Raw genomic sequence first — 27,635 nt, forward strand, 5'->3', positions numbered from 1 at the left:
AACGCAAAAAGGAAGAGGCCCAAAGAAATAAAACATTACTGTAACAGCCCAAATCATTATATAAAAGAACACGGTGGTGAATTCCACTGCAAAGGTCGTGACTCTAAACCAGTCATCTCTGAGTTTTATAGAGTCAGCTGTCCAACTGTTTCCTTGACCCTTCCGTCTGGTATCTTCGGGGCATCTCCAACTTCATTTACCCAAAGCTGAACCCCTGACCTTCCATTTCTGGCAAAGGTCTTTGTATCTAAGCCTCCAGCATCGGAAGAGGTGTTTATACAGCATTTATCTCAGTGCCTGGCATGCACACCTGCTCAATAAAGGTTCATGATGATGATAATATTGACGATGAATGATGCCGACGAAGATCATGGCAATTTTCAGGCACCCAATTAGTTGAGCCAGAAACCAATGGTTTTTCTTAATTCTCTTCTTCATTTCACGTCCCCCCATTTAAGCCATTCCCAACTTCAAAAAAAAAAAATTTTCAGGAATCTGACCCCTCTTCACCAACTCTGCTTTCATCATCCCACATCCCGCTCCATCATATGTCTCCTGAACAAATTTAACAGCCTTCTAACCAACCGAACCATGCATGCCCACGCTTGCCCGTGCCCAATTAATTGTCCAAAGGGGAAACAAGAATTGATCTCCTTAAACACCAGTCTTCATTACCAAGACATATATAATGCTTATCATGCATTTATCAAAGAGGTGAACCATCCTTATGAAGCCGGTGTTCTTATTCGTTCCGTTTTACGGGTACAGGACTGAGCCAAGACAGGCTGGGATACGACCGAGCTCACTCTGGTTCTAAGAGGCAAAGCTGGAATTCACACTCAAGCCGGCAGAGTCCAGAGCGGCATGTTCAACCGATACACAACAGACCGTGCCATACCCAGGCTCGAACAAATTACAAACGAGCCAGCAGAGATGCTCGATTGGCTTCACTTAGAATAAAATCGACTTGCACAGGACCTCCCTGCGTGAAAGGCTCTGGGCTGACTTCTTCGGTCTCCCCCTCGTGTCTCTGTTTCCTCCTGTTCTCCGGACGCTCATAAACAAGACAAGCTGGGGGCTGCATGGGGAGGGGGGAGGCTGCCTGTGCTGTTCCCATTGCCTGAACTGTTCTTCCCAGGAATTTTCACAGGGCTGGCTTCTCCTTGTTTATTCTTTAATTCCAGTCTCTCAGTAAAGCCTTCCCCGACCTTCCCAATCTGAAATCAATGTTCCCTGGCTTCTTGATCTCAACATTCCATTGCTTTTCTTCTCAGCACTTATCTCAGCTTGTAATTGCTTTCATATGCTTGTCCGTTTGTCTACTGACTGTCTCTCCTGTTGGTCTGGAGGCTTTGCAATGATAAGCTTGTTTACCACTGTATTTCTACCGTCTAGCATATTGCCTTGCACACAGTGGGTGCTGAGAAGATTGGCTAAATGACTGGATGAAGACAAGAATGCTTTGGTGAGAGGAAACATCCGCACAGCCCTCGGGTCTCCAAGTGGGGCTGGAATCACCTGGGGCGGCTTGATCAAAAGTAGAGTCCCAGTGCGTCGGAGAAAGACAAATACCATGACATCCCTAATATGTGGAATCTAATGAACATGATGCAAAAAACTTACAACATGGAGAGAGACTCAAAGATTCCCAAACCAAACTTGTGGTTACCAAAGGGGAAATGTGGGTGGGAGGGAGGGATAAATTAGGGGGCTTGGATTGACATATACACACTATTACATATGAAATAGATGGGTAACCTACTGAATAGCATAAGGAAATCTACTCAGTGCTGTGTAATAACCCACACGGGAAAAGAAGCCAAAAGGAATGGATATAGGTATACGTATAACTGATTCACTTTGCTACATGCCTGAAATTAATGCACCTTTGTAAGTCAACTTGGACGCAATTTTTAAGGTCCCAGGAACCTGTTATTTTTAAGCACTTACATTTGAGGCCTATCACCTAGTTTTGTAAATAAATTAGTAGTTTTCTTTTTGGCCACGCCCACAGCATTCGGAAGTTCCTAGGTCAGGGACTGAACCTACATCAACTCAGCAACCTGAGCCACAGCTGTGACAATGCTAGATCCTTAACCCACAAAGCTGCCAGGGAACTCCCTGAAAGAATTTTTATACTTTTGATTTTGACATGATTTGGCAATGAGTAGCTCATAGAATTCTTGTGTGGCCTCTATTTTTAAGTAATCACTGTGGATTTTTAGGAATACTTGCTAGGAGTGAAAAATGTATATCACAAATTGCTCTCACATGTGATAAGATTGTTAAACATACAATGAAATTGATGTCTCCTATGTTTTTAGATATCTAGATAAGAATTTACATAATTACCTTAGGAGCCAATAATTTCCTTTTCAGCCTGTAAACATTAGTGTGGGCTCCTGGGTGTCATAATCAGATAATGATGTGTAATGGACAAAATGGACCAGCTGGAATCGATCCTGAATCAGTCACAATAGGACTCTTGCTCAGGAATCTGCATTTAAAGAAACTTGCGAGGAAATTCCTATGCCAATAAAATTTGAAAGCTACTTTTTCTCTTTATCTAGACGTCTGTGTATTGTTTTAGAAAAATATACACCAGAGATCCAGTGTCCGCTCTTTAAATATGTGATTTACAAATTCATGGCTACCAAAGGGAAAACATGGGTTGGGGGGGGAGAGAAATTAGGGGGTTAGGAGTGAGGGACATATACACACTACTGTGTTTAACAGAGATGGGAAACAAGGCCCTACTGTAGAGCACAGGGAAATTTACTCAATACTGTGTAATAACCTACATGGGAAAAGAATCTGAAAAGGAATGGATAGATGTACATGTATAACTGATTTACTTCGTTGTATACCTGAAACTAACACAACTTTGTAAGTCAACTATACTCCAGTTAAATAAATAAATACATGAATTACTTAATGGTTTAATTCTAAGAATCCAATATACTGTTTCCCACAAAGGAAAAACACACACTAATAATTTTGGTTTTTTTTTTTTTTTGTCTTTTTAGGGCTGTGCCCGCAGCATATGGAGGTTCCCAGGCTAGGGGTCTAATCAGAGCTGTAGCCACCGGCCTACACCACAGCCACAGCAACGCCAGATCTGAGCTGCGTCTTTGACCTACACCACAGCTCATGGCAACACCAGATCCTTATCCCACTGAGCAAGGCCAGGGATTGAACCCGCAACCTCATGGTTCCTAGTCGGATTTGTTAACCACTGAGCCACGACGGGAACTCCAACACACACTAATAATTGACGTGAAGCTCACTCAATGTCCAGAAGTGTAGATTATCAATAATCTTATTGGTAAAATGAATCATCTTTGTGACATATCTTTTGCTAGCCTCCATGTCTACATGGATGAAAGGGACAGGCATTTGTCACGTTGGAGGGGAAGGACAGAGCATTTGGCCAGATTTGGCCAGCAGAGGCTAAGTGCCTTAGCCCAGAACTTGACTATGTTTTAGGCTATAAGCGGATAATGTTAAGAAAATTCACACTGAAAGCAGGAAGAGGTTGCCTGGCCTGCTCAAGAGACAAAAGAAGCCTTTTTTTTTTTTTCTTTTAGGGAAGAATACCTAAATTCCAGCATATGGCAGAAGAACTGAGGTTAACAACAAGAATAAAATAAGAAGACATCCAGCCCTGCTTTCGATGTCAAGTGAAGAAATGCAGTAATAAACCAAACCTTTGTCCAAAAAGCAAAGGGAGGCTTTGGTGAGGATCTCCCCACGGGATTTCTCTCTCTTGACACCTCTAGGGCGTCCAGTATGAGTGTTGAACAGATGCTGGGGATGCTCTTCTCCCTGGTCTGCTCTGACATTCCTCTCTGCACATGTCCTTCCCTGCTCAAAACCCTTCCACTGTTCTTCAGTTAACTGAGATCTTGCAGCACCCGATCCCAGGCTTTCCGTGACATGACCCCAATCCATTCCTCCAAATCCTTCTCTCTCTCTCTCTCTCTTTTTCTGTGCTGTGCCCAGGACCTGCGGAAATTCCTGGGCCAGGGAATTGAATCCGTGCCACATCACTGACAATGCTGGGCCCTCAACCCCCTGAGCCACTGGGGAACTCCCAAATCCTTCTCTTGCCCTTCTTCCCAGCCATCCCTGCACTCCAGCTCAGAACTGCTCACTCCATGCTTTTCCGATTCTTTGCTTTTGTCATCTGCCCTCTTCAGAGCTGCTCCCTTTACCCTGTTGTTACACATTAAATACCCATCAGTCAGTACATCTGGCTTGTGTCTTTTGTGCACTAGGTTCCACCCCTTTCAGCTCCTCCATTAAAGTAAAAGTAAGCATTAAAACATACTCTTCTAACTCCCACCACACAAAAGTTCTTGATCACACTCAGCTTTTCAGCCACCACTTCATTTCTCTCCTTTTGAAAGAAAAAAAAAAATCCTTCAAAGAAGTGTTCATATACTCGGCCTTCGATGGCCTCTCCTCCCAGTCCTTCTTGAACCCACTTCAGTCAGGCTTTTGCCTCCGCCATCCATCAACACTGCTCTTATTGAAGTTACCAGTAACCCTGACTCTGCTAAATCCTCTGATCAGTCCTCACTCTTCGTCTTACTTGACCGATGTGCAGAAAACTCTGTAACGTAACCAAACCCAAGCTCTTCTGAGAATCCAAGTGGGCACTATGGACAAGTAAACTATTTTTTTTTTTTTTTTGGTCTTTTTAGGGCCACACCCACGGCATATGGAGGTTCCCAGGCTAGGGGTCAAATTGGAGCTGTAGCTGCCGACCTATGCCACAGCCACAGCCATAGCAGCACAATCTGAGCCGCGTCTGTGACCTACACCACAGCTCAAGGCAACGCCGGATCCTTAACCCACTGAGCAAGGCCAGGGATCGAACCCGCGTCCTCATGGATACCAGTCGGGTTCTTTAACCACTGAGCCATGACGGGAATTTCGACAAGTACATGAATTAATAATGATGCATTACCTAGGACTGTATCTGGCAAACAGACTTACCCACGTCATCTCTTCATCAGAAGCATCACACCTATACCTATCAGAGCCCATTGTGCTCTCCCTTTAAAACACTTCCGACTCCTGGCTTTTCAGATGCCACACTCTCCTGGGTATCCTTCTAGCCCATGAGCCACCGATTCTCAGTTTTCTCCTCATCTCCCTGAATGTAACATAATGTTGGAATTTCCCATAGTTCTGCCTTTGGAGTTCATCTGCAATCACTCCACTTGTGATTTCAACAAGTCTTGTAGCTTTAAATGGCATCCATACACTAATAGCTCCCTAATTTCTCTCCAACCAAGACCTTTCTTTTTTTCCTGAATTCCCTAAGTTCTTCAACTTCCTCCCAACCCACTCCTCTGTGGTTTTCCCCACCTAAGTCAATGCCAAGTTCATCCTTTCAGGGACTCATCCCAAAGCCTTGACTACCTATCACCTCTGCCTCCCTATTGCACCCCATAGCCAATCCATTAGTACATCCCATGTACAAAGCATGCCCAAGTCTGACCTTTTCTCATCATTTGCACTGTCCCACTCTGGTCCAAGCTAAAAGCATCTCTCATGTTGATTAACAATAAAAACTTCAACATGATTTAGCATAGAAATTGGCTCTGCACACCCTCCCTAAAATACTCATTCCTGGGAGTTCCCGTGGTGGCGCAGTGGTTAACGAATCCGACTAGGAACCATGAGGTTGCGGGTTCGGTCCCTGCCCTTGCTCAGTGGGTTAACAATCTGGCGTTGCCGAGAGTTGTGGTGTAGGTTGCAGATGCGGCTTGGATCCCGCGTTGCTGTGGCTCTGGCCTAGGCCGGTGGCTACAGCTCCGATTCGACCCCTGGCCTGGGAACCTCCATATGCCGCGGGAGCGGCCCAAGAAATAGTAAAAAGACAAAATAAATAAATAAATAAAAATACTCATTTCTCCTTATTAAAGATAATTTTCCTTGAGAAAATCTTGGGATTGTCAGTGAGTCACTTCTAGTCTTATCTTTTTCTAGAAAGATATTAATGCAGACGACCCAGGGGAAAAAAAAAAAAAAAAAAAAACAGGTGTGGAAAAGCTTCTCCAAACCCCACTGTGAGGACCTGAATTGCTAGAGAGAGTGGCTTATTCTCTAGCAGTTCACAATATTCTTAATGGTGCCTGAACTACCCTTTCTGGCTCATAATAAGATATGTGTTTATCCTTCCTGTGGACCGTGTGAGGAGTGGGTATTCCCATGCATTTGGGGGCTGAATGAGCTAGTCTTGATAACAGCACCCTTCCTGCCCAGGATTAATCCTGGAATCCAGACCTAAAGCCATTCGCCTTCCTTATAGCCAGAGGTACATGAGGTAAAAGTGTGTGGAGGCTTCTGCAAATGTTTCCTTGACTGTAAGCAAGAGACATAGGAGAACGAAAACCTTTTCTTGATGTATGCTAGGGTTTCTCATTCTCAGCACCATCGATATTGGGGGCCATCTGTTGTGGGGGCCGCTCTGCGTATTGAGGATATTTAGCAACAATACGGGCCTCTACCTACTAGATGACAGTAGCATGTCTTCAGCTCTGACAACCAAAAATGTCTCCTGCTGTTCCTGTTGTGGCCCAGCAAGTTAAGAACCCCTTGCTGTCTCTCTGAAGCTGCTGGTTTAATCCCAGGCTTCGCTCAGTGGGTTAAGGATCTGGTGTTGCTGCAAGCTGCGGGGTCAGTCACAGATGTGGGTGGGATCCAGTGTTGCTGCAGTTGCAGCTCTGATTCGCCCTCTGGTCTGGGAACTTCATGTGCTGCAGGTGTAACCCGAAAAAGACAAAAAAAAAAAAAAGTCTCCTGACATTGCCAGATGTCTCCTGGGGGTAGATAAACCCAAGTTGGGAACCAGTCACCTGACCATTGTCAGATTTATCCCCAAATTGCCACCCAGGTTCTCTCAATACCGGTTTAGAGGTGCTTACAAGAAAATAAAGTCAAGAGAGTTGCAGGAAAGAGATCCAGAGACACTGGATGAAACCCACCATATCCATGGGTTTGGGTGACTCGAGCCTCAACAATTCCTAATTATTTCAGCTCTTTAAGTGGGTTTGGCTGTTACTATCCTCCAGGTGCATCAAAGTGATCCAGGGTCCATCGTTGCAGTTCATGGTATATTGCTCTCTTCCAGGGCATCTGAGAGCCACCGTGGGGCACCTTTCTATGGTTTCAGCTTTATATGTAGAACAGAAGTAAAATGGCTCATTTTCCCATTTGTTAATTGCTGCTTATCCACACTTGTTGTGGAATTGTATAATTTCAAAGCAGGAAGTGATTTTAGGGAAGGAGAATTAAGCTAAACCCAATGTCTATGTTTATCTTCAAAGGAAAGCTTTCAAAAGAGGATTAAGCCATGTGCCTCCAAATATCAGGAAAAGAGCCATTATCCACTTCAAAACACTTCCTGAGCATGACGAGTCACCATACATCTTGCGTAAAAAGCAACGGGAGACATTCTCTTATGGCTACATACACTTAAATATTCCCTTCTCCCTAAATAGAAATTCTACATGGTTTTAATGACTAAATCAATTATCTCTTTACAGTGGACTTCCTGTCATTTCTGTGGGCACATCTGTCATTTAATTTTACCATCTTGCAGTGTATTTTTAATCTGAACACTGATGCACAAATGGAGCTGGTGTAATTGGTAAACTGTTAAATTCAGGGTATAGTGGAGAGGAAAAGATAAAAAATTACAATCTATCTTTTATTACTTTTATTATATATACTCATTTGTCATAGCTTTGCTTGTTATAAAAGCAATGCAAGCTTACTACCAAAAAATCAGAAGTAAACAAAGTGAATAATATTTAAGTAATCTATAATCCAAGAATCAATTACTGACTATGTCAGAGTGAATAGTCTCCAAATATTTTTCTTGTATACTGAGATCTTTCTTCCCATATATCTTAAATCTAACATAATGCATTTTAAAAGTTCCTCTTATCAGATGTTTCAGTTGTTTCTAATTTACCTGTGTTATAAACAGTGCTTCATGGGAATGGCTGGCTGAAAACAGGTTGTACATTCTCAAAAACAAAAATGTAACAAACTAATTCTGCAAAATAGACCAATGCTTAGGCTCTATCGCTGGCTTCAGAATTCGGTTACCATTAGCTTGTACATCCAAGCACAGAAAACAGCCTCAAAGAGGGGAAACGGGAAAGAGGAGGAGAACAGTTTTGCTGCAAAGGAAACTACCCCTGCCACAGACAGGACAGGGAAGACTTGAAGTGAAACTAATGGAGAAACATTCAACAAATGAATCCCAAACAGATTTTCTCAGTTTGTAAGTCAAAGAGCCATGCCCTAGAAAAAGAACAGGCTGTACTCAAGCACATGATTAGAAATTCAAATGAAAATGACAATGAGGTTTCATCTCACAGCAGCTGGAATGGCCACCATCAAAAAGTCTACGAACAATAAATGCTGGAGGGGGTGTGGAGAAAAGGCAACCCTCCTACACTGTTGGTGGGAATGTAAATTAGAGCATCCACCGCAGAAAACACTATGGAGGTTTCTCGAAAGATTGAAAATAGAGTTACCATATGATCCAGCAATCCTGGGCATATATTCAGACAAAACTCTAACTGGAAAAGATGCATGCACTCCAATGTTCATAGCAGCACTATTCACAATATCCAAGACATGGAAGCAACCTAAAGGTCCATCAGCAGAGGAATGGAGAAAGATGTGGTACATACATACAATGGAGTATTACTGTGCTATAAAAAATGTATGGATCTAGAGATTATCATACTAAGTGAAGTAAATCATACAGAGAAAGACAAATACCATAAGATAAGATATCACTAATATGTGGAATCCAAAGTATGGTACAAATGCACCTATTTACAAAACAGAAACAGACTCACAGACATAGAAAACAAACTTATCATTACCAAAGGGGAAGGGGACGGGTGGGGGAGGGATAAATGAGGAGTTTGGGATTAGCGGATACAAACTACATTATATAAAATAGATAAATGACAAGGTCCTACTGTATAGCACAAAGAATTATATTCCATATCTTGCAATAAACCATAATGGAAAAGGATATGAAAAAGAATATATATATATATGTATGTATAATTTAATTGCTTTGCTATAAATGAGAAAATAAAACAATATTGTAAATCAACTATATACTTCAAATAAATAAATAAATAAATGTAAATATAAATAATTTGCTCTTCTTTAAAAAATCCTGTGATGGAAATTCCAAATATCTAATTTACTTATGTATCGACATATCTGTATTTATATCTACATTTGCATTCCTATCTATATTTATGCCTATATCTATGCCTATATATATAATCCTATATATCTATGCCTATATATATATATATATATATATATATATATAAAATCCATCCTTGTATATCCATCCATCCACTTAACCATCCATCTATCCATCCAACCCATCCATCCATCCGTCCATCTACATATCAGTGGTTCTCAAACTTGATCGTGCGTCAGAATCCCCTAGAGGGCATGTTAAACTACAGATTCCTTCATCCCATCCCCAGAGTTTCTGATTCAGCATGTCTTTGACACAGTCTAAGAATTTGTGTTTCTAATATCTCCTCAGGTGATGATGCAATGCGGCTGGTGTGGCGCCTACACTTTGAGAAGTGCTGCCTGCACCCCGTCCTCTATCTTTATCTTTCTATCTCCATCTCATCACCAATCCATATTTTAGTGAGCCTTCGGTTACCCTCGTATTCTTGAACTTTCCTTATCAACAGTTAATATAAACCATGGTGTTACATACTATACAAAGCAGGGATTGTGGGGCTTCCAAAGTTTCTCCATTTAATTTATTTAAAAAATTATAAGATATAAACGTTATTACCATGTATCGTCTTCCTCCAGGAGAACAGTTAAATTGGGGTATATTTCTTGCTTTTACTTGGTTTTCATTGCCTTTGGCTTTTTTAACTTGATGTATTTACTTCTTAATGATTCAGATTTATTTTCCAAACAGTGAGATGAAACAGGGACGACTCAAAGGCAGCTTCATTTTGAAATTGGCCAAGCTCTTGTAAACAAGCTCTTGACAGAGCAATTTATAACTCTCTAAACAGTTGGGGGAAAATATCACACGGAAAAGCAGATGTTATTCTCCTAACTCCTTTTTTTTTTTTTTTTCAGGTTGACAATCATTGTCCCCAGTACCAAACTAACCATATTACTTCAAGTAAATCTTGGTTTTGCTGGATGTCAACCACATTAGCTATACTCAAGATGTGAGTCAAAGAACAAAGCTTCTTAGAAACAGCTCTGTGACCTGCTTCCTCATGTTAGTTTGACAGCGCTTGATGGAGGGGCTGTGTTGGCTCACATTTGCAGCATGCAATGGGATCACAGTTCCCCAGATGCCAACCTTAACCTAAATAAAAGCTAAGCCTGTATCGCTTCAGGGTCAAGTGAAAGACCATGGCTGTGCTGCCTCAGACCTCAGCGGGTGCCAATGTGCAGGAGACAACATATACACAAGGCAATGTAATCAGTAATTTTTTTTTTTTTGTCTTTTGTCTTTTGTTGTTGTTGTTGTTGTTGTTGTTGCTATTTCTTGGGCCACTCCCACGGCATATGGAGGTTCCCAGGCTAGGGGTCGAATCGGAGCTATAGCCACAGGCCTACGCCAGAGCCACAGCAACGCGGGATCCGAGCCGCATCTGCAACCTACATACACCACAGCTCACGGCAACGCCGGATCGTTAACCCACTGAGCAAGGGCAGGGACCGAAACCGCAACCTCATGGTTCCTAGTCGGATTCATTAACCACTGCGCCACGACGGGAACTCCTAATCGGTAATTTTAATGGGTAAACATTTGCAGGATTGAGCAAAAGACAAGTCACTTTGCGCTGGTGCTGTTGGGGGAAACTTCATATTCCGTTTGTTCACATCCTTGAGAAACAAAGCTTATTTCTCCAGCAAGCGAAATTCAGGCACTGAAGAGGGACACACGTTTTTACAGGTGAAGTCAAAGCAAAGACTGTCTGGAGCGAGGAGTTAATGTGCAACAAGAGAGGAAGTAATCCCGGGAATGATGAATTTCGCCCGCGAAATGATTATAAAATACAGCCCCCTGCACCTTATCGCGAATGTCTTTTATGGTGGGAGAACAGAATTGATAGAAGAAGAGGGAAAAAACTTGTACCTTAATGGTAAAACGAAGATGTGTGCTGTGACCAGTTCAGAGGAAATCTCTTTCCCTCTTAACATATCTGTAGATGGACTGACGTGTGTGCATGTGCGCAGACATATTCAGACTTTATGGAATAATTCCAATTTATATATGAGATCCCCTTGTTCCCATCGAGCATTTAAAACTCCCCTAATTGCAAACCTTTCAGCAAATAGCCACTGAATGAATGATGTCATCAGCAACACTGAAATAAAATTGTCACTGAAAAAAAGGAAAAAAAAAAAAAACAGAGGAAACAACACACAGACTGTCATAATACGAAAATCTGCATTTTTGCATCTACAGCTGGATATGTGTTTGATGGCTTCTTTTTTTTTGCGTTAAAGACATGGCCAATAAAAAGATAACAACGCAAATTGTGCTATAAAGAGAATTTCCTGGAAGCATTACAATAGGAGAAATGATGACTGTCTCTAATGAGGGTTTTCAGATGCAACAACTGCCCTGGAGTTCCAACTGGTTTAAATATTTGTTCCATTAGGCAGGAGTCTAGTTACCAAATGTTATTTTTAAGTAAAAAAATAGTATAAAAGATGGGATAAGTGAACATTCTCCAAAATGAAGAGCTTTTCTAAAGAAATGTAACATTATATATAAAGAAGACTGCAATAAATGCTACTCACAAGTAACTTCTCAACAAAATGAATGATTGCATGGATGAACGGATACATTTAAAAAACCTGTTGGTTCTCAGATCATAGCTCTCAGAACTTCAGCAGATATCACACACACATACACACACACACACACACACACACACACACAATCATTTTCAAATTGACTATAATCCTATGAAAAACAAAACATGACAAAAGAAGTTATAACTGCCCATCACACACCACAGTTTAGCTACAGCCATTATAGCAGTTTCCATATTGCTCAAATTTGGGTTTTAAAAGCACAATAAAACACGAAGCAGTTACCAAAACAAGTTTGCATCCGAAATTCAAAAACATTTGTCGCAGGAATAGAGAAAAACTTTTACTCCCATCATTAATATAAACGGACCGTAAATATCAAAGCTGCCGGTATCTTGGCACGAAATCTTTCTGAGGGAATTGCAATTAAAAGACAGCTCTGGAAAATGAGATAAGGGACCAATTAAGGGATTATCTTTTCTTTGTATTGTGATGAGACAGACAGGAATACGACTGTTGGCATGCTCACCGAAACACTGATGCCAATTTTAGAGGTGCAAAGTGTCCCAGGTCTGAGGAACATTTCAAGAAATTGTTGGAGAATAAATAAAATACTTCAGGGAATCATCTATAGTACACAGTTTCTCAACCTTGGTATTCACTTTTGGGGCCAGGTTATGGGGCGGGGGGTGCTGTCCTTTTCGATGAAGGAAGTTCAGCAGCATCGCTGGTCTCCACCCCTAGATGCTGGAAGCAAACCACTCACCCCCAACTGTGACAACCAAGATGTCTCCAGACATTGGCAAAAGTCTCTTGGGGTGGGGATGGGGGACTTCTCCCAGTTAAGCACACCAATGGCACACCTTTACATAAACTTGTTTGATCAACTGATGTCATAAACATTATAAAACTGTGCACAATTTTATTTTGTACACACAGAATGCATTTGGTGAATTTTGCCGAAATGCTATATACAAATTTTCATATTTAATCCCAACAGACTGATGAATCTGGAGTGAATGCTTCTTAGGCATAAACATTATTAAAATCCACTAAAATGCTTCTGATCATCTTCTGGAAATCTCTTAAGGATTCTCATCCAGAATATGTGATTTGGGGCTTCAACCAAAACATGTTTTGCATAATGTTCTCTCCAAAATGGAAGCACAGATTGTGTTACTGGAAACTGCATGGGAACAATGTTGCTTATGTTACACTTTAGATGAAGGAAAACAATCTGTTCCTGCTGTTTGAACAGAATCGCAGAGTCATATTACTGAGGATGGTATGCCCTGAAATTCTGAAGATTTTGGTATTTGTTAACAGATATATCTTCAATAAATATTGATAGTTTGGATCCATTACTCAGGAATCAGCTGGGCAAAAACATCATCCCTGGAGAGAGAATTTCAGAAACATTCAATTGCAATAACCATTCAAGTGAGATTTTGTCCTTAATATTTGTCTTAGTAGAATTTGCTAGTAAAATGAGCAAAGAAAAGCGTATGCAGGTCAATGGTGGTTGACTCAGAGTTCTTAATGTTTTAATTTGGAGAAATTAATACTCCAAATAAGGAAAATGGGCAAATTTTCCTGGCTAAATTTATTTAAAAATATGTGACGACATTGTTGAATGATAATAAATCCAGAGCTCAAATGCTTATCAACAACTACCAACATTATGATATATCCACTGACAATGCAGAGCAATTATCCCAATTTGACAAGAAATGTTGGAAAATTTTAAGAATAACTATTGAGCAAGTCAAGTGGTAACAACACGCCTACTTCAATCATAAAAGACAAAATATGAAAGCCATTATATTTTTCTAAATTGTTTACTTCTTTCTCACTTCTTTTTGTAATTTTCTGAAGATGATTCATTTATCACTAAATATAATCATATTATCATATCACCAAAAACATTCCATATAATCAAATGCATGTCAGAAAAAAATATCTTTGTTAGTCTGCACAAATAAATTATCAGTTCAAAAAATATTGTCACTATGTTATTCACATTCCCACAGAGATAAACATCTCAAATCTAAATTTTGATTCTGTAATTATCTGACATTTATTATTGAAATTATAAAGACTAAAATTGTAAGGATCTAAAATATATCTCACACTCCCAAATCAAACATTTTTAAAAATCTTTTTTGGCCGCACTCGAGGCATGTGGAAATTCCCGGGCCAGGGAGCGAACCTGAGCCACAGCAACAACCAGAGCCATGGCAGTAACAACACTGGATCCTTTACATGCTGAGCCACAGAGGAACTCCCGACTTCTTTGAACAAAAAAAAGTTATATTTCTCTTGCTAGATTATTGGTTCTCAACTAGATTGACTTACCACCTCATAGGACATTGGGAATATATGGAGACACTGTTGGTTGTCACAACTGGGAGAGGGCACTACTGGCATCTAGTGGATAGAGACTAGGGAGGATGCTGCTTAATGCCCCATAGCCCCCCCCCCCCCCAAAAAAAAATCTGGTTCCAAAGTTAATAATGATGAGGCTGAAGTTTTTTTCTGGTTTAACTTGCGCCACAAAGCAAGAAGCACCCAATCCAAATGTGATGAGAATCGCTTTTTGGAGAGCATGTGATATTTCCCCAAAGCATTTTAACTATCCCTTCTCGCTTTTGTTGGCATCTTGCAGAGCAGGAAGCAAAACAGAAGATTGACGGGGCGGGAAAAGCAGCCCCAAATGAGCAATTCTTGCACTGCTGTTCTCTAACTGCATGTATCTTCTTTGAGCAGAAAGTAGGCACTTTGATACGGAGTCAAAGCAATGCCTTCACCGTAAAACAGGAATCACTTCACATGATAAGAAAAACACATCATAAAAATTAATATAGCTAAAGCTTAAGCGGAGAGTTTGAATAACTGTCTTTTTCCCCACCCTGATGTCAGCTATAAGTGATACGTTGTATTGCCTAGGAGTCACTATTAAAATCGAACTTTTAACATCCCTAAGTAAACATCTTCATTTTCCACAGACCTAAGTGATGGCGGAGTAATATGATTGCTTACAGCTGCAAATACCTCATTGGCGCTAAACACTTGTTAAACTTGGGCTAAAATTTCTCTTCAGTGGCTTACAGTGTCTTTTCCAAATAAAACTATTTTTAAAAACGAACTCATTAAAGAATGCCATCGTAGACCCCTTAATTAAGTCATGAATATGCTGGATGCAAATAATCTGTTGATTACACAATAAATGCACATTTTTTTAAAAAAAACCCTATGTTCCTAAATATAAATTATTTTATACTTGCACATGAGTGACTAGCATTGAGTAAAATTACTCACGTTTTACCTCACCCAAAGGAAAGAAAAAGAGGAAACTTCATGTTGTGAAGGGAAAAAAAAAATTCCTGTGTGTTTGCTTTTCCTGGGTGTCTATGAGATTCTTTGGATTGTGGGTCATCAGTTTTTCAGGAGACAGATGTCAACTTTCTGAATGGGTTAGGGGTGAGGAGCTGAGGTAAGCAAAGGGCATTGGGCATTCATTCCTGCTAAGAAAGAAACAAAGACTTGCTCACACATTTCATTGCGAAGACTGGGGGGGGGGGGAGGTTTCCTCTTGCATTGCGAATATTCCAGGACAAAATGTATCAGTCATTTAGCCTTTAATCTGAATTACTATCATGAGATTCTTTTGTTCTAAAATCAAACTGAGTCCAGCCCTTTGAGATTGGGAAAGATTTGATCTCGCTGGATCTTTTGCCAAGTACCAAATAACTTTGGAATGGTAAACACCTCTGGGAAGCGTACAACAAGTGAGCATCATATTCCTGAGGTATTATTACTGTTGGCGAGTACAGAGGCATTTGGGTACCAAAAGGAAAGCAAGAAACATCACTCCACCACAACATAGACATTGCGGGTTCATTTAGTGACGACGTACCAACCTCTCTACCAGATGCCAGGAATGTGGGTACTGGGATAAAAAGATAGGAATAGTTGACACGGAGTCTCCCTTCAAAATGCTACCTAGGAACTTTGGATCAGACACAACCTGCTTCTGAGTAAGATCTTGCACTAATGAGGAAAACAGACTGTGTTTATCGAAACAAAAGGACTTCGTTTACAACAGGTCTAGTGACCATGGAAGTTAGCCTAAATTTTTGGTTAATCTACTCCCTTAGAAGGCACTCGACAGGGATGGCCAAAAGCACGAACACAGCCATTTCTGGCTGCTGTGGGCAGGCATTAACATGGCATCCAGGAGTTCCCGTCGTGGCGCAGTGGTTAACGAATCCGACTAGGAACCATGAGGTTGCGGGTTCGGTCCCTGCCCTTGCTCAGTGGGTTAACGATCCGGCGTTGCCGTGAGCTGTGGTGTAGGTTGCAGACGCGGCTCGGATCCCGCGTTGCTGTGGCTCTGGCGTAGGCCGGTGGCTACAGCTCCGATTAGACCCCTAGCCTGGGAACCTCCATATGCCACGGGAGCGGCCCAAGAAATAGCAACAACAACAAAAAAAAAACAAAAAAAAAGACAAAAGACAAAAAGACAAAAAAAACAAAAAAACAAAAAAACATGGCATCCATTCTAACACGCAGAGATAGTTTATCTTGCATTCCTTACAGTACCAAAAATTCCTTTTTGGGTCGTGAATTCTTTTTGGGTTGGTATTAGATTGGTAATAAGGTTCTCATTTTACTGAAGGAAGAATAAAAAGGTGTCTAAAGTTAATTCCAAACTTCGTGCGTTCATCCCCAAATATCTGAGTGGTATTATCCCATGCGTTAGTATAGCTGTGGTTCCGGAATGTACGCAGTCATTCGGTGGGCCAGCTTTAGTGGACTGGATTGGGTGGGGAAGAAGTACAAAATCCTTTTAGTACTACTCATCTCCAAGTCTAAAGTTATTTTGGTGCCCTGAAACTGCTCAAAGGAACCTGAGGCTTTCGTGTACAAAAATTCTGATGTCAATTTAATTTTCAACACATTCAATCCAAAGAATATTAACACACAGCTAGATTGTTCTTCAGACCAGATAACTGAATGTTCTAATCAAATTCTCCCAGGGCTATGAAATAGCTAATTCTGTGAAAGGCAATTGATTTGATAATCATAGAGGCATTAGAGGGACTCATTAAAACAGGCAAGTGTTAGAAATGAGCTTTTTCTCCAAATGGCAGCTCTAGCATCTTTGTAATTCAACTAATCCCATTACACCTACACAAGAACGGATTCCTCTCTTTAGTAATGAGCTTCACGAAGGCTATCAGAACTGGGCAATGCCGACGCCAGGGTTAGGAGATCATTATGCGAAGTTCTTGGAGCTGGTGCTATGAGAGTGAGTCAGTCATTCTCTTTGAGGGTAAGGATCTTATGCATCTACATTGGGGTGGCCATTTTTTTCAACATTTCAGTTTAGTAACTAGTCTAACTAGCTAACCCGTATTTCTGTTATCTATCGCATTTCTTTCCAACAAGTCGTTTGAGAACTGCGTCTGTGTTAAAACATACTCACATGCAGATTCTGGCCATTATTTTATAGCCAGCACCACCACAAGACCAACAACAGAAGCTAACGATAACTTACTGTATGACTTCGTACAGGCCAGTTACTGTGCAAAAGTACAGAGCACTCCATCATGCTGGCTAAAAATCCTAATCCGAAAACCTACCAACCAGAGAGCTCAAGGGTTAACAAGCTACACATGTGTCTTAGAATTCCAGAAAGCATAGCAACTACCATTTTGGCATCTCTGAAGAGGATGGCCTGATGCTGGAAAACAAATAAGCATAATCCTTCATACATTCCACAAATATTCACAGAGGGCCTCCCGTGTGCCAGGCACTGAGCACTATGCTCCAGAGATGTTCACTCGGTCCAGGCACAAAAATGGATAAACGCTCACAGAGCCACAGCTAGAAAGCGGCGGCATCAAAATGAATAGAAGTGGTGCATCACACAAGGTCACGTGGCAAATGGCATCACCGTTCATCTCAGCACCCACCCAAGCTGGAAACCCCAGGATTCCCCCCCTTCCTGCTCCCTCTATCACCCCCAGAAAACTAGCCAGTTTTCCTGAGTGGCTTCTCTGTCCTGTCCCTTACTTCTCTCTAGTCCCACAGCCTTGCCTTGGTGCAAGCCTATGTGGGCTTATTTATTTATTTTTTTTTTTGAGGTGAAATGTACACGAAATCAAATTAGCTATTTTAAAGCTAATTTAGCTTTAAATTAGTGTTGTACAATCACTACCTCTATCTAGTTCCCAAATAGTTTTACCATCCCAAGAAGAAAGCCAGCAGTATCACTAAGTAGTCCATTCCTCCCCAACCCCTGGAAACCACTACTGCATTTGCTGTCTCCATGGATTCGCCTCTTCTGGGTGTGTTCTACAAATGACACCGTACAATATGCGACGTAACGTTTTCAGGGTTCCGCCATGACATAGCATGAATCAGTGCTTCATTCCCTGTCATGGCCCACCAGCGTTCTATTGTCTAGATGTAGCACATTCTGCTTGCTCATTCTTCTGCCCATGGACATTTGGGGTGCTATCACTGTCCGGTTATCCACAACAAAAGTGTTCTGCAATGAACACTTATGTACAAGAATTTTGTAATATCTGTTTTCGATGCTTTAGGAACATAACCTTAAGAGTAAAATTGCTTCTTTTGAGTAGACACCTAGGAGTGGGTTTGTTGGGTCATGTGGGGATTCTAGGTTTACCTTTTTGACGAACCCCTCGTAGGCTTTTGATGGACTCACGTGTTAAGACGGTCACAGTCTCCCTCCCTGAAGCCCCCCCTTCTCTAATGCCTCCTGTTCACTGCCAGCAGAAGTCTATGGATGCCATCCCACGGTGTACAAACTTCCATCAGTTCCCCAATATGGAAAAGGATAACTGGCAATGCCTCAGGACTGTGGACAGCCTCATGGGCTGGTCCCGACGTGCTGGCCTCCACCTACCTCTCAGTGTACGCTTCCTCCTCCTTGGACTTTCTCTTTCTTCCCCTTTTTCCACTCCTCCATGCCACTGCCCTAGTCTTCAATCCGAGAGCCCGCCCTCTTTTTTAGGAATGTGTCCCTAATAGATCAGCAAGCTGAAAGTTCCTTCCAAGTATGAGCACTGCCTCTCGTGGAGACCCACTCAAATGCCATCTCTTTCCAGCTGACTTCAGTGATCCGCCCTTCCTTTCCCCAACGGGAGACAATCATTGCTTTATCTGCTCTCCCTAGACATTTTATCTGGGCCATTTCCAGGACTTTTGTCCCAAAGGCTCTTCATCCTAAAGACTTGGGTAGAGAGTCTTATCTCTTATCTCTTGCATAGCAAGTAAATTCCATGAGAGCCAAAATTACATCGTGCCAACATTGCCCATCATAATGCTTTGAACACAGGTGGCATTCAAAGAATATTTGAGTGAAAGAATGAAGGAATAAAGCCAAATGAAGCAATGAATAGAGTCACTATATCAGACCTAAGCATTTCCTTTGCGTCATCAATCATGCCTAACTTAGGACTCTAGCTGAACATACATCAACGGCTTGATCATTGAGCCTGGTATCTGCAGGTGAATCCCCAAAGGAAACCATGGTTGACCAGCTGTGTGACTTTGGGCAAGTTACTTAGCCTGGAAGTGCCTCAGTTTCCTCATCTTCAAAATGCAAAGTCAGCTAGGTTTGCTCTGAGTATTAAAATGAACATTTATTACACTCCTAGAATAGTGCCTGGTCAATATTTTACAAGAGCTTATTAAATAAAATAAGTAAAAGAAATGAGCCAGTTGCTCACACTCTAAATGAGTGAAACTGATGAGGACATGTAGGAGAAACACAGGGTTCTGCAAGCAGCAAAATAAAGGCAATTAGGCCCAAGAGCTCCCCATGTGCATTCAAATGCCATATTTGGCTGCTGTTGACTATGTGTTATGCTTCCGCTTTATGAGTTTTGGAGGTCTGAAGCCATCATAGAGAAGCATTTTTGATCTAATTCGAGTATTTCACTTTACCCAGTGCTGTCATGGGGGAGATAATTGATAATTGCTTGTTGACTGGACGAATGAAAGTGATTAGCCAAAACTGGTTACGGCTACCTTGAACCATGACATTGGGTATAAACTAAGAAAATTAGGCATATTGCTAGATCAATGACAGCCATGTACCTAAGTACAAGAATATTTCCAAATATATTTACTTCTCATTCTAATCAATTCATTTCAGTCCCTAGATCTTCAAGGTGCAGCTAAGTGTTCTTACAAGAACTAGACTCATTGCTCCCATTTAGTGGCCCTCTTTCTGCTATCACTCTTTTCAACAAGCTCCTCTTAGATCCATCCCCTAAAAATAGGCCTTCTCTGAATAAGCTCAAATTATCCAGGGTGTTTTTTGGGGGTGCTTCCCACTAGAGAGCCTCCCAACAACATCTGGTTTAGTCCTATATTTAGAGTGCTGATGAATCTTAGAGATACATTCATAAATTCACCTTCATCTGCAAATCTTTAGGGTGCAAAAAACACGAAGCAAATTAAAATGTTATAAAAGGTACACACACATTCCTTTGTCCACTGTGCAGGAAGCTCACCCACTGATGTATGGGGGGCTTTGCTTGCTGGTGATACGAGAGGTCCCCTTCATCCCCATATCTAGTGGAGGGAGTCCATCAAAGAGCCCATCTTCCAACATTAATACGCAGGGCTTGACCCAATTTCAGTGGCTTTGAGAAAACACATTTTTTTTTTTTAGTTAAACTTTTTATTTTGACATCATTGTACATTCAAGTTCAGCTTTTAAGACATAATAGGGAGAGAGCCTTCTTACACCCTTCCTCTGTAAGAGAGCAGGACCCTATGGGGCCTTCCCTGGGCAGGCGCTTTCACCATTCCTCTACGTTAGCTCCTCTCTAAAGTACGGATAACAGCATCTGATGCGCGTTTCCTGAGTTGTTTGATAGAGGTGACAATCCCCACGCCCCCGACCAAATGTAACTACTTGGTGACCAGAACCACAGAGCCCCCCGGGCCTCCTAGAGCCTAAGGACTGATAGGGTTAAATGCAGTGACGCTGCCCTGTTATCTCACCATCAGCCAATCAGAGAACTGTGCACGAGCTGATCACTTACCTTGTGGCACACTCCCCTCCCCATGCGCCCACCGCCCACCGTGGCTTTTCAAAATGCTTTGTTTGGGGAATTCAGGCTTTTGGGGCGGGGCATGAGCCACTGGTCCCCTTGCATGGCCCTGCAATGAACCTGTCTCTGCTCCAAACTCTGACATTTCGGTTTGTTTGGCCTCACTGTGCTTCGGGCACAGGCACTTGGGTTAAGGCCTCTAGCTTGTCCAGTGGGAACAGCTTGCATGACTGTAATAGGCTGTCACAACCAGGAAACTGACACTGATACCATAGGAGGACTTTATTCAGATTTTAACAGTTTTACGTGCCCTCGTTAGTGTGTGAATGTGTATGTGTATTTAATTCTATGCAATTTTATCAGATGTATAGATTTATAGGACTGCCACAACAGTCAAAACACAGAACAGTCTGTCACCAGAAGGGTCCCTCAGGTTACCTACCCCTTTAGAGGAACTCTTGCCTCCCTCTCAATCTACCACCCTCTTAAATCTGGCAACCACTAATCTATGTTTGTTTGTTTGTTTGTTTGGGGTTTTTGGGCTGCACCTGCAGCATGCACAAGTTCCCAGGTCAACCCAAGCTACTGCAGTGACAGTGCCAGATCCTTAACCCGCTGTACCACAAGAGAATTCCAATCTGTTCTCCACTTTTATAATTTTGTCATTTCAAGTATGTTATATAAATGAGATCATAGATCATGTAGCTTTTTTGGACACATTTTATTCACTCAGCATAATGTCCCTGAGATCCACCCAAGCTGTTGAGTGTATCACTAGCTCAGTCCTTTTTATTGTTGAGTTGTTTTCTATGGTATGACCCAATGCCACAGTTTGTTTAACCAGAAATGCATATTGGATTCCATGTAATTTTATTAACTACACCAGTGTTACAGAATGTAAAATGTCTTGATGGGGGACTTACATAAACTATCTTGTTTATGATAAGACCTCCACTGTGAAGTGGAAAATGAAGCCAATTTTCTGTATAATTTCAATGAAAGCTTGCACAGGTGTTTCAGTCAGCTAAATATCTTAGCCTGGATTATTTTAGCACAAAATTATCCAAATAATTATCTCAGGAAAAGTCTATGTAATGTGTGCAGCATGCAGAGAAGGCCTCTGTGTGAAGTGGTGGGACCCTAAAGTAACTAGCGAGCGTAATTATTGGGATTTAGTCTTCGGGCCATTTTCTCCTGCGGAATTTACAGGGAGCCTGTGAAAGTTCAAACACACTGTATTTTTGGCAAAGGACCCTCATGCTTTGTCTGCATTTTACTGTTTCCTTTGCACCTGGGAGCAGCTATTTTAGGACTGTCTAGACAATCACCCCAGCTTTAAAGGTCTTTTCCTTTCCTTTCACATAATCACTGAGCATGGAAGGTAATAAATAGACGATGCTAGCACTCTCGCATCAAATATACTATCCGAATAGAGTCAAGAAGAAGAATGCCTTTGGTCGGGCTCACAAAGCTGAGAAGCTTTATTTTAATATATGGTCCCAGACTTCCAACTAATCAACCTTAACCCGAGAAGGGTGCCTACCATCCGTACCTCTGCACTGTAGTATCAGGATTATACTTTTTGGTTGAACTGTATGAAATGGTTAGCTTTTTTTTTCTTTTAATTATTATTATTATTATTATTATTATTATTATTATTTTACTATTTTGGACCTATAAAAATGGCAATTTCATATGATTCAACTCCAAAGATTTGGGAAGGAATCTGGGGATGGTTTGGTTCCATCTCCCGTCTCCGGTTTGCAGGCAACACCCACTGAAACTCTGGCGATGACCCAGAAGGCACAGCTTCTGCCGGCCACTCGTGCCATTACAGGAAGCAATGGAACCAAGTCCAATCCTTGAACCTCGTCTCCATGCTTGTTCTCTGAGTCAGTAGGTAAGAGCCCCGGGAGACACAGAGGAAGACTTCGTTCGCCCTTACAGCCCTTGCTTTCAAGAGGTGACAGACAGCTTTCCAGCTCTCCCCCAGATTCCTAGAGCCCACTGTCCCCAGGCTCCTTAACAGGTCCTGAGAATGTTTCCTGATGTCTGGCCCTCCAGGGAATCTTCCTACCGGTACCCTCTGATGACAGCAGCACTTCTTTTTGGAGGAAAAACATGCACCAGAATAGGGATGGATAGATGGATAGATAGACAGATAGACAGACAGACAGATGTAGACACCTAACAATAATCAGTTTTATTTGCTTCCTTATGTGTTATTATTAGTATATTTATTGGTCAATAAGATACAGACACATGTTATTTTTCTGCGAACCCCATCCATCTCTCGTGTCACCCTCAACCTCTGTTTATCCTGTATTCTTCACTGCCGATATGTGCACCCGAATTAGCTTGGGTGTCCAAAGTCAAAAGCATTTCTCCTAAATACAAAGTGGAAGGTCAGAAACAATAGCAGCCCAAGAAGTGTGCGCCAAGAGTCTAGGAATTTCACTTTGGTGCCATTCATGATAGAGAACTTTACTTGTGCCTGGCACTGGGCTAAATGCACTGGTGGTGGCAGGGGGGATACAAAGTTGATGAGAACTCAGTCTCTACTTGAGCAGGGCGCAACTCTGGAAAGGAATATTATAACACAGAGTGGAGCAAACAAAGCATAGAACCAAGTCCAAGGCACAGATTCCAACTCTAGGGGCCAGCGCTTACCAGCTGTGTGATTGGGTCAAATTGCTTGACTTCTCCTATTTCCTCCCTTGAAAATCAGTTACAGTAATGATAATTCTGATGTTATTTTTGCTTTCGCTTGAGAAGATATGTAATGAGAATTTTATATCATGTGTAACGAATGTGTAGTAAACTAAAACAATCTACCAATCCAGGCCATTATTATTTTTTTCTTTTTAGGGCCTCATGTGTGGCATGTGGAGGTGCCCAGGCTAGGGATCAAATCTGAGCTGCAGCTGCCAGCCTACACCGCAGTCACAGCAACACAGGATCTGGGTCACATCTGGGACCTACACTGCAGCTTGCGGCAGTGCCAGGTCCTTAACCCACTGTGTGAGGCTGGGGATTGAACCCACATCCTCACAGACACCATGTTGGGTTCTTAACCCACTGAGCCATAATGGGAAGTCAAAGCCATTACTTTTTAAAAAAATTTTTATTAAAATATAGTGGATCTACAATGGTCCTTCAATTTCCGCTGTACAGCAAAGCAACCCAGAATCTTACACACTCTTTTTTTTTTTAATACCATCTTTCATTACTTTTTTTTTTTTTTTTTTTGGTCTTTTTGCCTTTTCTTGGTCTGCTCCTGCAGCATATGGAGGTTGCCAGGCTAGGGGTCCAATCGGAGCTGCAGCCACCGGCCTGCACCACAGCCACAGCCACGCGGGATCCGAGCCGTGTCTGCGACCTACACCACAGCTCACGGCAACGCCGGATCCTTAACCCACTCAGCAAGGCCAGGGATCGAACCCGCAACCTCATGGTCCCTAGTTGGATTTGTTAACCACTGCGCCACGACGGGAACTCCTTCCATTACTTTTAATGAGGATTCATTGCATGCATATACTACCCAGTTTCACCCTTTGCAATCTCAGTCTTGGAAGGAATTATTACTTTTCTCCTTTTAGACAGGCGGATTAGGCGGAAAGAAGTTGAGTAACCTCACCACTGCCCACAAGACTCTTTCCTGCAGGACAACAATGAAGTCCCAAGTCGAAGGCAAATGTCTCTAGAGTCATCAGCAACTTCTTACTTTCCAATAGCTAACGTCTTCTCACTGTCCAGGCCTTCTCTTGCCAGTCACACTTTCACACAACTCAGTCTGTTTTACACTTCCACTACTCAGAAAACAAAATGGGTTTGGTCAAGATCACCGATGATGCCAGGCTGTACAATTCCCAGGGGACGGTTCTGTCTTCCCTCTGCTTGATCCTTCGGCATCCTTAGCTAATCTCTCTCTCAGCTATCTTGAAGCCATCTCCTCTCCCAGCTTTTGCTATTAGCTATTTTCCCTCTTTTGCAAAAACTATTTCTCGGTAACCTTTGAGACATTCCTCAAATGTCCTTGGTGACTTGGTAGCATTCCTCACTTCTCCCGTCACTAGCCACTTGATCTAAGCCTCTTGGTGTGCCCTTCCACCTTTCAAGCTCTAGACGATGGTGCTTCTCGCGGCTCTGTTCTAGGCTAACATCTCTTAAATCAAACCTTCTCAAGCTGTGCCCAGGATCCGTGAACCTCCTAAATCAGACTCACTAGAAACAAGCTCCATGGAGGAAGGAAAATTTTCCCATTAATTACTGAATTCCCAGCAGCTGGAAGAGTACCAGGCATACCTCGGTGCTCAATAAATACTTGCTGAGAAGATGAACTGCCTGAAGTGCTTGTGAAAATGCCTGCTCCGGAGACGTACCCTTACACTTCTAAAGTGGAATCACAGTACATCTGACCTCTGAGAACCCACATCGCTGGTCTTCTGTCACGTGACCTTTCCTCGACCCAACACCCTCTTCCCCACTCCTCACTGTCCAGTACTCTGAGAAGACGTTCCCCAATCCCACCTCTACTCAGACTGAGTCAAGTCTCCCCATTCTGCCCTCTCCTTGGTGAAACCTCTTGTCACTCGGATTTTACACATCCATGTGAGACTACTCGTGAAGTACTAGCTCACCACCCGAACTGCCTCAGATCGTAGCCCCATTTCCTTATCTGACTCTTACTCATAGGGGGCTCTCAGTGAATATCAGTGAATAAACTAGTATTTGTAATGTGGATTACTATATTCGTGTTAGCATATAACATATTAATAGTAAATATACAAAATATGTTTAAGTTACATGTTAAGGATATAATAATAGTTAAATAACACAAATTTCTCTCCCCAGCTCCAAGCTCTCTGAATTCTAAATATGAGTGTGTGTGTGTATATGTATATGTGTATATATATGTGTGTGTGTGTGTGTGTGTGTGTGTTATGCTGTGTGTGTGTATCATTTCTAGGAGCTTCATATCTCCATGTGGATTCTACTGGGTTTTTCGCTTTCAAACTGTCCCCAAATCAAATTTTTATCCCCACCCCCACAGCTTCGTTCCTCTCTCGATGTTTTCATGTCGGTAAATAGCATTACCCACCCAATTGCGCAGGTAACCGGGAGTCACATTGGATTCCTCCTTTTTCTTCACCACCCCCTTATCCCATATCTAATCACCTAGTCCTGTTTCTTCTACCTCTAAAATGCACTTCAAATCTATCCCTTCTTCATCTCCACTGCTACTGCCCAAGGCTAAGCCTCCTCCATCAACAGTCAACTAGCTGACTGCCATGGCCCCAAAGCCACCCCGTGTCTGTTCTTGCTCTCCAATGCCCAACTTTCTACACGGAACTCAAAATATCAATCAAGTTATCCCAAGTTACAGACTTAAGCCAATGGTTTCCTGCTGCAACGGAGTGAAGCAGATCCACCTTAGCTTAGGATCTGCTTGTCTGTCCACAGCACCTTATACCATCGCCCCCTCCTCTCACTAGACTCCTGACTCTTGTTTGGCACATGCTGTTCCTTGTGCCTGAAATGACTGTTCATGGGGCCCCAGCACTCGCGCACTTCACATAGCTGGCTCCTTATCTATCCTTCAGTCCTCGATTTAATGCCAGCTTCTTAGAGCAACCTTCTCTAACATTCTATCTAAAAGTAGGTTCTGTATTCTGAGACTGGCTATCATAGGAATCTATTTTCTACCCAGCATTTACCACAATTTGGAATTACTGATTTACTTTTGTTTATTATCTTGTTTCTGCACGGAAAGCTCCATGATAGTCTTATTCACCATATCATTCCCAGTACCTCCAGCAGAGCCCAGCACATGGTGCTCTCAATAGATAGTTGTTGCATGAATGAAATGAGAAGGAAAAAAACCAGTCAAAACAGATCAGCTCCAACAGATTTGCAGATGACCGGTCCTGTGGGTATGGGGAAGGGTTAACTATGAAGAGGCAGCATGAGGGAATTTGCAGGGTGTGGGGGAAATGACAGAACTTGTCTGGATCCCTATTGTGCTGGTAGTTACACAACTTTAAGTATTTGTTACCTCAATACTGTGTAATAACCTATACAGAAAAAAAAAAAAACATCTGAAGAGGAGTGGATATATGTCTATGTGTCACTGATTCACTCTGCGGTGCACCTGAAACTAACACAACATCGTAACTCAACTAGACTCCAATAAAATTGAATTTAAAAAAATAAATAAATAAAAATGGAACAACAAAAAAGAATTATACTCCCCAAAGATGAATTTTACTGTATGTAAATTAAATAAACGAATCAAATGATATGTTTATGAAACCCTAGTTCACCCAGAACAAATCTAGGAATCCAAACTTCACAAGATTTGGGGCTCTTCCGTGGGGTGGGTTCACTTTCCAAGTTCATGGGCAAGCACTAACTGAAACCATACTTCCCCATTTCCCATTTATCGGGTTTAAAGAGAGGAAACCGGAAACAAAATAAAGATGTGGACTATAAACAATACAAGAAAAGACACGTTGGGGAAAATGATACTTAAAATAATCACGTGATAAAATGTCAGCATTTATTTGTAACATTTGGCTCTGTTTGTACTGGCTCAGCCCAGCGGTGGAGAGGCTGTGGATTGATTTCATAATTGTGCCTCCCACATATACACCCACGGCTGAC

General features: G+C 41.9%; 1 protein-coding gene across 8 annotated transcripts in view; it reads right to left on the reverse strand.

The window, feature by feature from the left end:
* Window positions 1-27,635, reverse strand: part of ARHGAP6 (Rho GTPase activating protein 6) — a 530,728-nt gene that overhangs the window by 169,167 nt on the left and 333,926 nt on the right. The gene's annotated exons all lie outside the window — the stretch shown is intronic.

Source organism: Sus scrofa, chromosome X (genome assembly GCF_054392235.1).
Source record: "Sus scrofa isolate SSC_HxYL_T2T_F1_AM1 chromosome X, Sscrofa_HxYL_maternal_Yorkshire_Landrace_v2.0, whole genome shotgun sequence".
Classification (NCBI taxonomy): Eukaryota; Metazoa; Chordata; class Mammalia; order Artiodactyla; family Suidae; genus Sus; species Sus scrofa.